This window comes from Watersipora subatra, chromosome 1 (assembly GCF_963576615.1).
Source record: "Watersipora subatra chromosome 1, tzWatSuba1.1, whole genome shotgun sequence".
Lineage (NCBI taxonomy): Eukaryota > Metazoa > Bryozoa > Gymnolaemata > Cheilostomatida > Watersiporidae > Watersipora > Watersipora subatra.
In genome coordinates this window covers 57,610,371-57,616,329 of record NC_088708.1, presented here as the reverse complement: position 1 = coordinate 57,616,329, position 5,959 = coordinate 57,610,371, and the positions used below count along the sequence as shown (strand labels likewise).

Below are 5,959 nucleotides of genomic sequence, written 5' to 3'. Positions count from 1 at the left end.
TTTTGTGATTTCATACTTCAACAATTTTTAACTGTTCTTAAAGTAAACCTGAATGCTTACTATCATATACTAAAAAGAAGTGCCGTACCGGTTATCAAAGAACGAATGACAATGTCTCCACCAGTTGAGCAAGTGGCAATGAGTGTTGGTGGTAGCCGTACCATGCATGTGATATCCGTATCATGCACAACGGGTAAAGAATAACATTCCTCATTGCCTGGTTCATCGATGTAAGTGTAAACAGCTTTTTTACCACTCAGAGCCAATGCTGCAAATGCAAGGACATAACCGAGCAAAACCTGTGAGAACAAACTAAAACTTTATTAGAGATAGCAGCATGGAAAGCAATTAAATAGACCTGCAAAAGTGCCAAGAACAAATGGTATAGTTTGATAATAGAGCGCATAGTTTAAAAGTGAAAAGAAGGCTCCCCAGCGCACAGAGTGTTATTTCTAGCATTTACATTATCTTTTGAAAATAAATGTGAAAATACTCTTTTCAGCTTTGTTCCGTGTCGTACAAAACTTACCTCAATGCAAATGATAATAAATTGGGGATGTAGCTCAGTGGTAGAGCGCACGCTTCGCATGTGTGAGGCCCCGGGTTCAATCCCCGGCATCTCCATTGTGTTTTACTTTTGAGTTAACTCGATGACATTGAAAATAAGTTTACAGTTTTACACAAAATTATGTTATGTACTTAAAAATTTACTTGCAACAATATTCACCTTACAGTTTTTTGGTACCAAAAGACTCACCATGCCTTGCTCTGCTGTGTTGTAAGTGCAAAATATGTGGAAATGTGGTTACAAGCTCTTAAAAACTCAAAAACAAACAGTTAATCGCAGCTATCATGAAAACGCCGTAGATTAGAATCCCTTTCCAAAAAGGTTCAAATGGGACATAGCTGAACAAGATGGCTTCTGTTTACACTTTCATGCAAGCTCATTCGTCAAAATATTTTCACAAATATAGTTCACGCATTTAATAAAACCGTGTCTATTGTACTTACGCGTCTATTTCATCATCATTGTAATGCTGTCCTTTTGAGCACGGATATCTCAAAACCTACCGTAAAAATTCGTTTAACTTTTTAACCTTAGCTCGAAAGGGTACGTATCATCCTTTGACAAACATGACAAGCCTGTTTGGTCACCTGGGATAGTCGAAAAATGCTGCACAAATTGTTCGTGCCATTTGGCAGGAAGTATGGGTCACATGATCCGATTACGACTAGATGATTAGACTAAGCTAAAACAAAACTGTAAAGTAGCGAGCATCTATAATTGATACGGGCTTTTTGGTAAAACTCGAAATTTATGTCATAAACTAGTGCTACGAGAAGTTTTATATTTAGCCTTTTATTGGCCTTTAATTTCACGTGATAACATCACGTGTCAAAACAATAACCAAATTTTTTGAGTATGTCAAAGAAATAAATTGATTCCAACCTACGGCGCTTTCGTGATGGCGGCGATTAACTGTTCGTTTTTGAGCTTTTAAGACAGTGGTTCTTAACCTTTTTCAGTGTATTTCCCACTTTGACAAACTACACTTTGAGATTTCCCCCTTTTTAGCAGCCGAAAATTGTGGTATTTTTGCCACTCTCAGATTGCAAGAGGCTTTTCAGATAGCATTTTGCCATACAGTCAAAATCAATCAATTATTAATTGAACTCTGATAGAAATCATATTTTATGGATAGTTTATTATGATGTACTTTTTATTTATGGAAAAATGAAGTTCAACATAAACACAACAATAGAGTAATTTAAATATCCAATAATCTGCTTGATACAGCACGAAGCTTGGTTGCCGTATTAATACAGTTCTACCCACAATAAAAGCATGTATCTACACCATGTATGTGGTGAAAATACGGTACAACAGCTATATCCTTGAAATGCGTGTAATCAATATTCTCAATCTGAAGTTTGAGAATTTCCCACCTCAAATCTTCAAATTTCCCACTGGTTAAGAGCCCCTGCTTTAAGAGCTTGTAATCACTGAGCTTGTAATCCCCCTGTGCTTAATAGCAGTATTCTTACCAATCCTGTTGTTTTCTTCTGACCAGAGCAAACCAAGCACATTGTCTGGTCCATTCTTTCCCTTTTTTGGATCACCGTATTTGTTGTCTTGACGAGGATTCATTTTTCGTAGAAGCATACCATTGTTGACATTCCAGATGTTTGCCGTTCCATCTCGTGCCCCTGTATAGAGCAATTGAATAGAGTGTTATAACGTTATACCGCATATACTCTATATTTCATATGATAAAATTCAACATACAAGGGTAACTCGCATTTGTGCAGAAGTCTATCTTAGTTATCACAAGCAAGAGTAGCTGATTGATAAACTGAAAATAATTTTATGTTTAAAATACCCTTAAATAACCAGACAACTAAATAAACAGTAATTAAATAAATAACTAGATGTATGACTAAACAAAAAAGGACAAGGGATGAAACAAACTAAACAACCGCTAATAATTATTAACCAATATACAGAACAAATAAGACTATAGACATTACTTGCCAGCAATTTGAGTGGCTACCTGTAATCAGCCGTCTGAGGCTGGGGTCAAAACTCATGCTGACGATTTCCTGGTTGGTGACGTAACCGTTAACTTTCTTTTGATGACATTCTCGAAATTCAATTACCTTCTTTCCAGTTTTTAACTTCCATATACATAGCGTAGATTTGACATCGCCGCTAACCACCTGTTGATAAGTATCAATTAGGTTCATTATAGAGCCATGACAGTAAAACTAATGTCATTCTACTGGTACGGTGAATGTGAGGACTTAAAAATATTAGCTTGTCTCATATACATTTTTAAATAAATATTTTCATCTATACTCCTGTATATGTTATGCTTTATATTTCAATTAATTAAGTGTAAACACTGGATAGTTATTTTAATCCAATTTATTTGTATTATTATTTGTAACATCTAATTTGTTTGTAAAAACGTATGTTGAAATTGCTTTGAAAAAAATGAGTTGTGAGAAAGTTTCAAGGCCAGTCTGGATTCTCACAGATTTATTGAATGTGACATTTGCTTTTATCTTTCAAAGTTTGACTAACTTGTATTTAGCTCTTTGGTACAAGCTTAGCTAATAGAAAATCTGTACAAACAAATCTAAGACGGAAACTGTCAAATTAATTAATATCTAAGAATAATAAAATAATATATATGTAAATTGTATCTCTATTATTAACTTTTAACTTAGTTCCAGCAAACAGCAGTCAGCATATGTTAACTTTACCACAAAGAATGCTTTAATCCTTTAATCCTTTAATGCTTTAATCCTAGCAGACTAACGTAGGATGTAGAATTAAACAAAACACAGCAACTAAAAATAGAACAAAATATTCATAAAACAGGAGGATTGACAGTTGACTTGTAAGGAGGCTATTGTTTGTTGCAGTACAATGTACTGTAGTATACATGTATGAGCCGTTTATATGAACATGGTGTAAGCTTGAGCTTCTCACATAAGTCTTACTGTTTAGTCTGACAATACTGTTCTTACGGTTTCTTTCAAACTCAGCTAGAAATGTCTAAGGAACACAGTTTATCGGTTCAAAAGAGATGGCCATAAAGATGGTTATAGGGTAGTATGGCTAAGCTTTGGAATATATGGAAACACTGCTAACTCTACAAATGTGCCTTAGAAGAATGATAGGTTATCAACTTGTATAAAATATTCACTATTGGCCTTAAGCTGTGTGACATCTAAGTAAAAAAGTACAAATACACCAGCTCACACTTTCTAGTGAATTAATGGGAATAGTTGGCATATTCACTTAATGCTTCAGTATAAAAATGAAGTATATGCTATACTAAACAGTTTATGTTTTATCACAGTTGAGTGAGAACTGTAAAAACTCATATTTGTTGTATTAAAAAGTATTAAGTTCTATTAAGCAAGTCATAATAATGTTTGACTGCTATAACGGTGTGAAGACAACACAAGGACATAGTAATCAAATAATATTTTTCCACAATTGTTTTAACAAATTAGCAGTTATGTAATTAAACCCAACAATTATGTAAAACGACTGCTGGATTGGTGTGTTGTGGTGATATCAGAATAATATTATAGCCATATATGTATTCTAAAGGACATAATAACTAAACATTATTTTGAATTCTTTCTTTAAATCCATTACTAGTCTGCAAAGCGATGAGAGCGATGAACTCAAAGAACTTAAAGAATCCGCTTACCGTGTCAAATAAGGGGTTGTACAGCGCTTGAGTACATGAACCATCGTGGGTGGCAAGAGTTGCCTGCCCTGTGTGGTCCATCGTCTCATGATGTTCAAGCATACCGATACAATGCGTGGCAATGAGTAAGGAAGAGTTGAAGGTGTTGACAAATAAGGAACTCACATGGTGGATTCCTCCGAAGGATCCCAGGCTAACAAATCAAGAAGAAGGATTAAGACATGAAATTGGAAAGTATGTTCTATATAGTAAATAATCTTGTTCTCCCTTTAAGTAATTACATTCAAGGTAAAAGAATAACGCAAAGGTAAAGAGTGTAAAATATAACAAGCTTATGTGTTAAAAATAGTTTAACGTTTATCTTTAAACCGACGACTCAGTATTTAAAAATAATATGTTAGTAAATCAGTAAGTTAGTAATTATAAATAAGCAGAATGAAAAAGAAAGATAACCTTCTTACCTCGCTGACAATCCAAGTGAACTAAAAAACACATGAACACCTTTCTAGTCAAACTTCACGGTGACAACACAACAAGAAATATTGCTCATGATTTTGTTCAGGTCCTACATGAAGTGAAAATACCGGCATACGAATATAATTGCCTTCTCAGTACATCGATGTCCAACTTGTAACAGACATGATCTCCACATACTAATATCATGCAACTACAAGCATGTGGTTAGCAATAAACACTATTCATAATAATCACTTATGGTTTGCACATACATGTATATACCTGATGTCAAGCACCTGCATATGGGAAACTTTACCAATCTTATAAACTATGAGTCGTTGATCTTCACCAGCTGATATAAGAAGTTGTCTTCTTGGGTCAAGAGCGAGCGCTGTGACTGCCCTAATATGGCCATGCAAAACGTGAGCTACAAGTCCTCTTCTCGGAGAAGGCTTTATGATTCTGATCTGTACAGGAATTTAAAAGTTAAAGCTTTTGCAATAGCAGTTTTAATATCATATTATATAATATGTATTCTATTGTTACTATGACATGTGTATATTATATGACTCTTATACTGGTTTTTATTGTATGTATATAATAAAACACGATATAATAAATTGAATTTTATATAATATCATGGAATATCATATGGTATGATATAAGATTATATGATATAATCTTTACTATAATAAGAGCCATGCTGTCCGTCTGTTCAAAGCCACTCTAAGAGCGTTAGGAAAAAGAAAGCCTCACTCCATAATTGTACACGGGGTTTCAGCACCAAAGGCGAGCATGCTACCACTATACCACTTGGTCACCTCGCTGCATTGTAAAATGATTATGATATATTGATTACACATGACGGTCTCTTACGGCGCACGAGACTTGGAGTGTACTAGTATAGATTAATATAATGCACCATAGTAGAATATAACATAATTATATCAGATTAGATAACAATATATTATATTTTATATTATGTAATACTATATTCTGTTATAGCTTATTATATTACTGTTATTATATCATATTAAAGTAAAATACTAATATCAATATCAGTAACAGTGATAGCAATATTAGAGGGTGTCAGACTCTGCCTAAGTTATATGATCCAAAGCTTATCAAAGCAAATCTTAGCAAATATTTATTAAAGACAAGCCAAAACATCAGCATGATCTTTAACTCAACTAACAGCATAAGGAGCACAAAAAGAAGTACAGTACATGACTAACAAAAAGCACAAGTGTGATTTTATATAGTTATTCTCATGT

At 33.9% G+C, this 5,959-nt stretch overlaps 1 non-coding gene across 1 annotated transcript; it reads left to right on the top strand.

Moving 5' to 3' along the window:
• Positions 1-552: 552 nt before the first annotated feature.
• Positions 553-624, top strand: Trnaa-cgc (transfer RNA alanine (anticodon CGC)). Its single transcript has one exon. It is a non-coding gene; the product is annotated as a tRNA-Ala (tRNA).
• The last annotated feature ends 5,335 nt before the right edge of the window (positions 625-5,959 follow it).